Below are 12,677 nucleotides of genomic sequence, written 5' to 3' on the forward strand. Positions count from 1 at the left end.
GCTACATATCACAGCCTGTTGACTTTGCACTGAAGTTATCTTGATGCACAATGTAGTACTCTCTATTCTCTGTCATATTTCCAACCAAAAGTCAGGACATTTAAAAAAAAATAATAATAATAATGTTGTGGTGTTTATTGTTGCCATGATTATGAAAGTTGCTGTTGTCCTCGAGTCAAGGAAGGAAGGAAAGGAGGAAGTAGGAAGGGAAGGAGGAAGGGAGGAAGAAGGAAGGAAGGAAGAAAATGAGGGAGGAAGGAAGGGAGCAAAGTAAAGAAGGAATAGAGGAAGGAAGGACGGAGGAAAGAAGGAAGGAAGGTAGGAAGAAGGAAGGAGGGAGGGAGAAAGGAAAAGAGGAAGGGAGGAAAGAAGGACGGAGGAAGGTAGGGGGGAGGAAAGAAAGAGAGAAGGAGGAAGGAAGGAAGGAAGGAAGGAGGGAAGAAGGAACAGTCAAAACAGACGGGAGGACGACACAAAGGTTAAGGAAGTACAAACCACATTACAGGTAGGAGCTCATCATTTGAACCCAAACCTAAACCTAACCAGACCTTAACAACAGCGTTGTCACACCATAAAAAATCAATACTTTTTAAAATTTAATTATAATGGTTTTAGAAATACTGCGGCCGCTATATGGCATAACGTAATAAAAGGCAGTTTTTTGCTGGATGAATTTCACACTTAGACTATAATGTCATTATGAGAATGTGTCGGAAAATAAAATGAAATCCAACTGCTTTAATTATCTAAATCTAATAATTTGGATTAAAAAAATTCCACACTAGAAAAACATCAGTCACTAATCAGTGAGTATCTTTTAGCATGGCTGGTGTGAGTTTATCACAAGGATCATTGTTGTCACTGCATATGTTTGACTCTTTAAAGGGGGAATATAGAAAGTAGATGAAAGCTGTTTCCTATGAGAATATCACAATGGAAAATAGTGCAATGGATAAAAACTAAAAGAAATGCATAATAAAGTGAGTAAGCCATATGCAACTTCATTTTTGAGTTTACATTTCACCCACAATTTAAGCATTTCAGTACTTACAGTAATGCCCATTAAGTGAATAAACCATTTAATGCATTCATAGGCATGTTTAAAGGTTCACTGTTTATTGTACAATAATAATGTCTGCATAGTTTTTCTCTCTACATACTGTACCCCGAGGCTTGTCTCAGTATTTTTAACCTGAGCTAACCTAACAAGGGAAAAGCCTGGTGACTCATTTTGTGTGTGTGTGTGTGTGTGTGTGTGTGTATTTATGTGCGTGTGGGCGAAATCACAGGAATTTGTCGCGGTGAATTGGTGCAGGGACGAATTATAAGTGAGTGTTTGAGCCAGAGAAATAGAGGATACTTGACTGAATCAAAGTCCTTCACAGCTAGAAACAGGAGTATTTCCACCATGACTAACTGGCTCTCAGCCAGCAGTGAAACACACTACACACACACAGCACTTGCTACTATGTAAGCAGCAGTGAATTTCTTTTTTCATCAAAACATTCAATGCAGGCTGTTTTCTTCCCTCAAAACGTCAGTCATCGTTTAGCTCAGTCTCTGTAGGACAATTTGCATGAGCTGCAATTTGCATAAAGACTCCTCCTTGTGAAATCTGAACACATATTTTTAGATTCAGTGTGACGTAGACTTCCTGAAAATGTCTCATCTCGTGGCGAATGAGAGAAAGAAATCACAGATAAAATGATGCTCTGCACAAATCCAGAACTTGCCTGAGAATCATTGTGTTTTGAAGTTTTCTTCAGTATTAAAGTAATCCACTGATATTTGTCTGTGCATCCATGTGTACACTGCAAACAGGAACTGCTAATAGCGTATTCAGCGTACTTTTAATGATGCCATTCTGAACATCAGACTCAATGTACAACCTCTCTATTTTTTACTGAAGATATAGAAACCTGAACATTTACACAGAAAAAGTTCTAAAAACCAAAACCAATATTTTTCAGACTCTGCATACTTTAGATGAAAGATTAAGACTTTAAAAGGAGGGATTTCATGCTTTCTGTAATTTTATGTAATTTTTATACTGTAATGATGTCATCTGTTCTCCTCTTATATGCTGCCCTTAGTAAGGTCACTAATAAGCATAATGTGCATTACCATTGTCACTCACACAGTTATATGTCCCGTTGCAATCCACTAATCATAACAGCCTAACCCTACTTAGCACTGTAGTGTTTTAAATCATTTCAGCCGAGCACACATCTCAAAAGTTTATGTCCAAACAGCCAAGCAGAAACCACCCGAGGAGACATTGGGAAGACAAACTTCACAGCATCAATAAGACCCTGAGTCGCCCAGAACGACTAAACTTGTGGTCTATATTCGTTGGTTTATATGCACAACAAATTCTTCCCATTTTCCTCAAACTCCGCCTTTAACTCCTCCCTAATCTGTGAGGATTAGACATATTTGTTCGAGAAACCACACCTCTATGCTCAAAAAGTAGACAGATAGTTTCTATAATCCATGTCTATAATCTAACTATAGAATAACTACAATATTTCAATGATAATACACAGTTCATACCTATTTCAAAAAGTATGCTATTCACTTTCTTAGGCTGACGTTTAAGGCTAAAATGTGCCACTACACCAACTGCCGCTCTGACATAAATTTCTGGACTTCTCAAAATTCCCCTCAAACTTAACAATGACAAAAAATGGAAATGATCTTGTTTGTCACACTCAATTCATTCAGTTAGACAGCCTGCAATCTTAAAGCCCGTATCACATAACACTAATCCAGCTACAAGAAATGTGACTGTTTTTATTCGATTCTGGCCTTTGCTTTGATGACCGAGTTAAGAGGCTTGTTCAATCATGGTTCAAACATTAGATCCCTCTTATCCTTTGAGGATTTACGAGGTTTTCCCTGCCTTTTTTTTCCTCTTGTATTTTTCTGTATTACAGTATTACTCAGGCCTCCCTGTATATCGCCTTCAAATGGTCAAAATGTTGCTGCTGGGATTATCACTGCTTCAAGAAAACGAGTTAATTCCAATTCTGGCCTCCAGTATGTGGAGGGTCCCACTAGACCGGCTGATAGGGGCTTTCTGGTCGTTCCCAAAGCCTGGCTGGAGATTAGGGGTTGTCTACGGTGGCCCTGAAGGGCAAACGACAACAACAACAAGGAAAACACAACAACATTAACTCCTAACGGAAAAGGTAGGTACCTGCTATGACAAGGATCATTGCTGATATGATGAAAGCACATCTGTCTTTACACCGTACCTGAGGGCTGTTGCACAAAAGTAGCATTAACCCTCCTGTTGTCCTCGAGTCAAGGAAGGAAGGGAGGAAGAAGAAAGGAAGGGAGGGAGGAAGGAAGGATGGAAGAAAGGAAGGAAGGAAGGAAGGAAGGAAAAGAGGGAGGAATGAAGGAAAAGAGGAAGGGAGGAGGAAAGGAGGAAGGGAAGGAAGAAAGAAAGGATGGAGGGAGAAAGGAAAAGAGGAAGGAAGCTAAGGGGAGGAAAGAAAGAGAGAAGGAGGGAGGGAGGAAAGAAGGAAGAGAGGGAGGAAAGGAAGGAAGGAAAGAAGGAGGGGAGGAAAGAGAGAGGAAGGAAAGAAAGAGAGAAGGAAGGAAGGGAGGAAAGAAGGAACAGTCAAAACAGACGGGGTCAATTTGACCCGGGAGGACGACACAAAGGTTAAGAAATCCAGGAAAAGTGAAAAAGCGAGGCTCGACAAAGTCTCATCAGTGCATCCTTGGCATGATATGTTGCATGTTGCATGGGACCCAGCAGTCTGCACAGGAAGCTCCTCTCAGTATTAGAGCTTCTTCATCTAACACGTTAACATCCAAACAAGGGCACGTCGTTGTGAAGAAAGAAACACGTGAATGGGAATTTTGATGCAGGGCGTATAAGAGCAGCTTTCATCCAATCAGCAATGATCCTTGTCATAGCAGGTACCGACCCTTTCCAAGAGGAGTTAATGTCTTGGTGTTTTTCTTTTTGTTGCTGTCGTTTGCCCTTCAGGGCCACCGTAGTTGTCAGGCTTTTTTGCAATCTGGGCCCTCAAACACTGGAGCAATTAATCTCAATTTACCTACTGAGATTAGGTTTGCTAAATCTACCAATAACGATGATGACTGCTATTGTTATTATTGATGTTAAACGTGATCAAAATTCCAAAACGTATGGTGAACTTATGTAAAAAAGCTCCTTGCAAGTCAAGTTCCAGGGCTTCAACCTGCTCTGAATGTTTCCATTTTGAGTAAAGAATAACAAAAAGGAGTGAAACCCTCTATTCCAGTAAAGCCCCAGAATACATATACAGAGCTGGAAATGTACAAAACATCCCTTTTAACAATAACCAGTGAAAAGTACATAATAGGAAACAATTTTTTGACCATCATGTAGAAAAACGCTGCGACAAACAACTGTTCTTTAAAGTGGAAAATGAGGAAAAATTACCAAATAACAGAAAATGTTGCAAGTCTTTCAACATTTTCTGCAGGGGGGATTTTTACTTGCACACTCCGCTATCGACCTGCAAGATGAACACAGCCACCTTCATCTTTAATCTAAAATAATCTACAACCTGATGTGTCCTTAATATGCAGAAAACAGCCTCTGATTCCATGATAAGGATTTCTTGTGTACCTTATAAAATAGCTATTGACTGTAAATTGCTGCAGTGTAGTTAAACCCTCCTGCTGTCCTCAGGTACAGAAAGGACAGGAGGAAGGGAGGAAAGGAGGAAGGAAGGAAAGGAGCAAGGAGGGATGGAGGAAAAGAGGAAAAGAGGAAGGGGGGGAAGGAGAGAGAGAACGAAGGAAGGAAGGAAAGGAGTAAGGAGGGATGAGGAAAAGAGGAAGGAAGAAAGGAAGGAATGAAGGAAAGGAGTAAGGAGGGATGAGGAAAAGAGGAAGGAAGGAAGGAAGGAAGAAAGAAAGGAAGGAAGGAAGGAAGGAAATGAGTAAGGAGGGAGGGAGGAAAAGAGGAAGGAAGTAAGGAGAGAAGGACGGGTGGAAGGAAAGGAGGAAGGAAGGAATGAAGGAAGGAAAGAGAGAGGAAGGAAAGAAAGAGGGAAGGAGGGGGAGAACGAAGGAAAAATTAAAGAAGGAACAGTCAGAAGAGACAGGGTCAATTTGACCCGGGAGGACAACAGGAAAGTTAACCTCAAATCAACGTCCACCACCACACGTATTTGTTTTCACTGACGGAGCGACTCTCTGACTCCTTCCTGCTTTATATCGTTAATGCAAAAATCTGCAATCTAATCTTAATGCAGACAGAATGCAGAGCACGTCATCAGACTGATCAATATGCTGATAGTGTGTCTTCATACAGACTACATTTTTAATAAAAGCTACAAATGGAACCTCTCTCATCTCCACTACTGAAGCCTTCCCTCCTTCTCCAGCCCTCCAGATCATATTGATCCCCCCGCAGACCCTCCATTAAAGGCCACAGCACTTCAGGCTTAAATTGCAGAGGATTCTTTGTATTTTCTATCTGCCATCATCCTTCCCTCTGCTCCTCCGCTCCATTATCACTGAAGACATGCACACAGTCTAATAATTAAATAATCTTGGGTTTTTCTTTAATGAAAGACATGCAGTTGGTGATAATTCATGTTTCTGTGATTGCAATGTAGAGCTGGACAAAAGACATTATTTCTTTTAGATGCAAAAAGAACATTGGGGGTCATATTTAGCTGTGAGAGTCTTGAATAATTGGTGACATTTAAAAAAAAGTGATTTTCTTTTTACTGCAAAAAAACAAACAATAATGACTCGCATAATGTCAAAAAAAGACGTTTAGAGTGTTCAAATGCTGGCTTTTTATTAATCATGGAGGTAAAATACATCCAGCACTTTCATGACAAGTATTTTTTTTAAATCATGAAACAAACCACGTCGACTTAATGCACTTAGTTGGTTTTTATGTCATTTCGTCACAGTCCTATCACAGGACATGCAGGTCAAATGCTCCCATAATTCTGTTCAGCTCCACTGGGACCTGATTCAGCGTTGGGGGGATAAGAAGGTGATCATTATGGGATGTAGCCACTCTAATCCTTTGATCGGTGGTTTGACCGTGTGGATGAGATCCACTGGATGCCCAAAGGACCAATAATCACTCAATCAAAACCTCCACAGGGGCTTTTAAGTAAATCGATCATGTCCGTTAAACCTCAGTTGTCTCTGGAGGACTCGTCTGTCCGTCATGTGACACGGTCATCTCAGGTCACCGCTGCACAGATTCACTCTCTGAGCAGTCAACTGGTTTAATAGAGAATTAAACTGGTGAAATATATTTTATATTGTCAAAATCAGGGCGTCAAAGTTGGTATTTGTTTAGTTTAGTTTTATTGAAGTGCAGATGCAGGAAACACAATGTAGAATTAAAGCAGTATTTTTCCTTCCATCATTCTTTCCTACAACACCCATCCTCCATATCTCCCTTGCATCCTATAAAGGTGCAGGTTCAAAACAAAAATGGTTATATGACAGAAATTGAAACAGAGTAGAAAAATTGGAAAACATCTTGCAAATAAATTACCATCTTCACCATCTTCTGTCTGTTGTTTTCAGGAATGGACATAATAATAGTATGAGTAAAGATGAGATAATAACAATAGCAGAACATACATAGAATTGAAAAGACAAAAATAATAACAATCATGATGAGAAAGAAAGGAAACAAATATATAATATGGGACCTATGGTAATAGTCTGGCATCCAGTCTGACCTAACTGTAATTGATTTAAAGCAATAATGTCGACAATAATCTAGACAGGAGAAAATAAAAAGTGTGAATGAATAGTTTGACATATGTATAAGAAGACCTGTCATATGTCAAAGTTGAAGATAACAGGCCAACATGAGCTTAGAAACATGTTGGCTAAAAAGTCATAGACTGATAAAAGATGATACCAATTAGAAGACGTTTTGTTATGTCAAGGTTTAGGTGGAGGAAATAAAGAGACAACCAATCTCTGGTGGCAGCTAAGCAATTATGAAGGGAGGGCAGGTGATTCAGGTTACTGCATTTGGTGCGTATCATCTGCATAACAGTGATATGACATGCGTTAAAAGTGGCTCAACAAATTACCCAGACAAAGGAATAACAAGAGGAGGATTGAGGGCCATTTGTCAAATAAGACTGAAACCAGTTTAAAGCTGTATCAGAAATGCCAACCCAGTTATGCAACCTATAAAATAACATTTAATGCATTTATGGTATGAAAGGCAGCAGTTAAACTGAGTTAAATAAGGATGAAATATTGGCCATTGACGCATATCTATCTATCTACCTATCTATCTATCTATCTATCTATCTATCTATCTATCTATCTATCTATCTATCTATCTATCTATCTATCTATCTATCTATCTATCTATCTATCTATCTATCTATCTATCTATCTATCTATCTATCTATCTATCTATCTATCTATCTATCTATCTATGTCTTTTTGTTAAGTGAATAGTTATGATGATTTATTTCTATGGTGTAGCAGTGAAGACTCCAGAAAGTTCTTGTAATTTTCAGTTTTAATAACATAACATTTAAATCATTATTGCTATGTTATATTTTCATGTCGTAGGTAGAATAGGACATTATATTGTGTGATAGGAGATGTTTAGTGGTGTAAAACCTAAAAAATACACTCTCTCTGCTCTCTGAGACATTAATCAAGGTTTAATCACATTTATTGATCAGTCAGAATCGACTATTGATGCTTTCTAAACACATCTGTGGTTCAACATTTGGTATAGACACTTTTTATGAGAGGATTCTTAGACAGGGAACAGCATGTAAGGGTTAATCAAGCCAGTATAGTAGACAGCTTAATGGTTTGGTTCAATTAAATCAATGACTCTTTTCTACATGGAGGTGGACAACTTCAAGTTAAAATTCTTTCCGACTACGTTTGGCTTTCCTATACTGCCTTCTTTGTCATTGATCCAAGCAGTTGTATTAATAATTGGAGACAGCTCTGGAAGTGTACGGAGCAGGAAAGTCAAGGGCCGACTTGCACAATTCATTGAAACAGGGAAGCATGTCATTAATACTAGCAAAATGAGAAGGGGCAATTGGCCAGATTAGATATGTAGCTGGAGAACGTGGCTGCGGACTGAATCATTAAAGATGTAAGAGTGCATTATGTATTTATTATTGTAGTAGGTAGTAAGGATACATCAAAAGTAATACAATTGTGCTCAGAGAGGAAATCAAATAGAGAGACATAGATCAAGAGTATGCCAGTGGTTATGTGTGGGACTAGAGACATGATGCATGAAGTTAAAAAGATTTATAAATGTTTTAAAAATATGTGGTAAATGAGTTAAAGGGACCTTTCAAATTTAACCTTTTTGTCGTCCTTCCTGGGTCAAATTGACCCGGTCTGTTTTGACTGTTCCTTCTTTCTTTCTTTCCTTCCTTCTTTCCGTCTGTCCTTCCTCCCTTCCTTCCTTCCTTCCTTCCGTCTGTCCTTCCTCCCTCCCTCCTTCTTTCCTTCCCTCCTTCCTTCCTTCCTCCCTCTTTCTTTCCTTTCTTCCTTCCTACCTTCCTTTTTCCTTCCTCCATCCCCCTTCTTCCTTCCTTCTGTCCTTCCTTCCTTCCTTCCTTCTTTCCTCCCTTCCTTCTTCTCTCTTTCTTTCCTCCCACCTACCTTCCTCCCTCTCCTCTTGTCCTTTCTCCCTCCCTCCCTCCTTCCTTCTTTCCTCCCTCCCTCCCTCCTACCTTCCTTCCTTCTTTCCTCCGTCCTTCCTTTCCTTCCTCCCTTCCTTCTTTCCTTTCCTTCCTTCCTCCCTCCCTTCCTTCCTTGACTCGAGGACAAAAGGAGGGTTAACTACCAGAGACCACAGTTACTCTGAGATAAGGTGAGTAAAGATGAGATTTCAAAACTGTAATGAGAACCAAAAACACTGTGAATTGAGTACGAGGTGAGATGATTCTTAAAGACAGCTGTATTTCCACCGCAGACTGTTAACGTAGGTGCAATCAGAAAATTATAACTGGATGGGCACTAAATGAAGCTCTCTCCAGGTCTCAAGGAGAAGGAAATCAAGGTTATGGGAGGAATAATTAGATCATTGAAAACGAGAGATTTATTAGACACGAACTGAGAGTTTAAAAGAGCAAGGACAACTGGAATAAGAGGCTTAGCTGAACAGCAGACTGTAATCAAATTATCTGACCTAGCAGTTGAAAACACAGAATGCATAGTGAGGATAGTGGGTATTAAATCTATATGCATAATCCCAATAGGAATATACAGTATGAGCCCAGGGGGAATACTGTATGAGCTCCGATGGGTTCACAGCAGGTCAGGAGGTAAATAAAGGAACATGATGGAGGATGCTGCAGAGTACGTTATGTTTGGGTATTTGTTCATAGTGTTGTATATGAGTCTTAATACAATTTGCATCTTAACGTGCAACTGCTGCATCTTGCATCCCCAGTTACTTTTCAAAAGTTTCCCATGCTCTCGTGCAGCAATTATACCGTATAACATTTTTGTTTGGGTAAAATTGGTCCTTGCAATCTTAAAAGGTGTGATGCATAGACAAAATTTAGGTCCACTTTAGGACCTTGGACCAATTAAGGATCAGTTTGCTTTTCTCCCAATTCATCTTTTGATTTGAAAACCTTTCAAAAGTATAGATTAAGTGTAAGAGTGTTGCATAGTTGTTGTCGGGGCTAATAGAGATATTATTATATTATCTGCAAATAGAGATACATTTTCATTTTCATCAGCAGGTCAAATCTTTTACATACTAAGTGAAATGTATTGACATGACTCTATTTTTTCACTAATTCATCCCTGCACCAATGATGGAAGGATTGGCACAAATATCCGTATATACATTCATGGTCTCCAAATAATGAATCTATCTAACTTGCTTATCACATTTTCTGTAGTGGTACTATGCTGTTTGTTTTTTAGGGAAGTGTTTGCTCAACTATTGGATGAATTGGCATGAATTTTTGTCATGACTTTTCATTTAATGTCATTATCAGGTCAAAGTATTGTTTTACTGTATATTTGACATTTTACCTGAATAGAAGTTTTGAATATTCACTAGGGCTGGGCAATGAATCGATATTATATTGATATTGTGATATTTTATAGATATCGTCTTTTTTAAATTTTTTTTTTTTTAAATCGATTTTCAATATTGTAATATTGTGGTATGGAATAAGTATCTTTTCCTGCTTTTAAAGGCTATATTACAGTAAAAATGTACTTTTCTGAGCTTAATGGACTGTTCTATTATCTGCCTTTATCCACTTAGTCATTATATCCACATTACTGATGATAATTTATCAAAAATGTCATTGTGTGATTATTTTGTGTAAGCACCGATAACAATTCCTACAATATTGTCACAATATCAATATCGAGGTAGTTGGTCAAAAATATCATGATATTCGATTCTGCCCATATCGCCCAGCCCTAATATTCCAATTAATTTTTCTTGAGTTAAAATCTTAGGAAACATCACACACACACAAGCAGCTAAATCTAAATCTGCAGTCCTTTAAATGAAAGTAAAACTTATTTTTTTACTTGACTGAATTGAAGATGTTTTTTTAGGGTGAAAATGTGACGTACTGTTCTATTATCTGCCTTTATCCACTTAGTAATTATATCCACATTACTGATGATAATTTATCAAAAATGTCATTGTGTGATTATTTTGTGTAAGCACCGATAATGATTCCTACAATATTGTCACAATATCAATATTGAGGTAGTTGGTTAAAAAATTGTGATTTTTAATTCTGCCCTAATATTCACCATACCTAATTACAATGACTTATTCTTGAGTTCAAATCTTTGGAAACATCACACACACACACACAAGCAGCTTAATCTAAATCTGCAGTCCTTTAAATGAAAGTAAAACTTATTTCATATTTGACTGAATTGAAGATGTTGGCCCTTTTTTCCAGGTGAAAATGTGACGTACAGTTCTTTCTTTTCAAAACAGCTGAGTAACATTTCTGAACAAAACCCCATTGAGTGTCTCTTTTGTCCCTGTGTCATTCCTAAACACAGGAGTGCTAGGTAGGAGAACAAGGCAGTGTGTGGTGCAACACAACAATTCCTTGGCTCTGGTTTCATGAAAGCTCTTGATCCTCTTTTCAGCGGTGGGCTGAGGTGCTTTAGACAGTTGCTCTATTTTAGCGACAACAGACAAAGTGTTGGAAGTGCAGCCAAACATCCTCCCAGCTGTCACTTCTCCGTGCAGACGATGGCCTTGTTTTCTGTTCCCACGTGGTTCACGGGGAAGCTGACACATGCTCATCTCTCCCCTCTCCTGTCTTTTTCTCTTCCCTCCTACTGCTCCTCTGTTTGTACCTTTCAATGTCGATTTCACTCCTCTTAGCTTTTAATCTGAAGGTTTTTATATCAAAGGCAGAGTGAAGCCCACTGAAAAGTAATTTTATATTTTTTTAATTTAGTTTTGCCATCGTAAAATCTTACCATGTTTTCCCATGATGCATCAGTAGGTGGCAGTACTGTTTCGTAATGTCTCCGGGGAGCTGAGTGAGTGAACGCAGAGTGCTGCTCATAAATCTCTCCATATCACTCTGCACTCTCTCACTACTCCTTGTGATACAATCACTATACAGCAACAGGAGGACTCATGTTGAGGATAAAAGTCTTCTATGTTGTGTGCCCAAAAATGACGAATAAGCTCATGGATCCAATGCTATTATGTTTTCTTCATGAATAGAGGAGTATGGGATATTGTGTGACATGCTTTAAATTCAAAATGCTTAAAACGACGAGCTAAGTTTCATTTGATGCTTCATTATTCAGTATATATACTGTATCTATAAAATGGCCAAGCTCTGTAAAGCTTAGACTTATTAAAAAAGCAATCATTTCCAAAATGACCACAAGCTAATTCATTAGAGGGTCTGAATTTAGAAATTGAGACCATAATGACTCATTGAAAAAATGATCGACTCAGAGTTTTTCTAGCGAGGCTTTTTGACTGAGAGTCAGTTGGAGCATTGAATGGTTTGTCAGTGACACTTTAAGGTTGAACTTCAAGCTGTGTGATAGTTGCCGCTTGCTTTAAACCATATTTTTCTGACTCCTTTAGCTTTCATGTGGCTGGATCTGTAACAGAAGACTCCATATGTCCTGTACGTTGACTATCAAACAGCACAAACCCATCCGTCAAGTTTAATTCATAGTCACCAAGGATATAACGTGCAAGAAAATATTTAAAATCAGCAGTCTTCTGTCTTATATCAGACTCTGTGGCGCAACGGTAGCGCGTCTGACTCCAGATCAGAAGGTTGCGTGTTCAAATCACGTCAGGGTCAAAATGTAAAATTTGCAATCTGTGTTGTTACAACAACTTATGTATATGTGCAGTTCCGGTCCTCTGAAATGAGGCCAACGCGGAAGTAACTTAAAACTGCATTCTATCAAAAGGCCACCAGGGGGCGACCGTTTTGGTGTCAAAAGGACTTCCGTCTCTATACAAGTCAATGGAGAATTCACCAACTTCTCACTTGATTTCTAACCTCAGTAAACGTTTTCAAAATGTGTTTATGGTCTCAATCGCTAGTTTAAAGCCTTCTTCAAAGCAGTATGATGTTCATTTGGGACATTTTGGCCTCCCTGATTTTATATGTGACGATAAAGCAGGGTATGCATTAGGGCGTGGC

The 12,677-nt window shown here is 38.7% G+C and overlaps 1 non-coding gene across 1 annotated transcript; it reads left to right on the plus strand.

Annotated features, from left to right (window-relative positions):
• Window positions 1-12,257: 12,257 nt before the first annotated feature.
• On the plus strand, window positions 12,258-12,329 carry trnaw-cca (transfer RNA tryptophan (anticodon CCA)). Its single transcript has one exon. It is a non-coding gene; the product is annotated as a tRNA-Trp (tRNA).
• The last annotated feature ends 348 nt before the right edge of the window (window positions 12,330-12,677 follow it).

This window comes from Scomber scombrus, chromosome 5 (assembly GCF_963691925.1).
Source record: "Scomber scombrus chromosome 5, fScoSco1.1, whole genome shotgun sequence".
Lineage (NCBI taxonomy): Eukaryota > Metazoa > Chordata > Actinopteri > Scombriformes > Scombridae > Scomber > Scomber scombrus.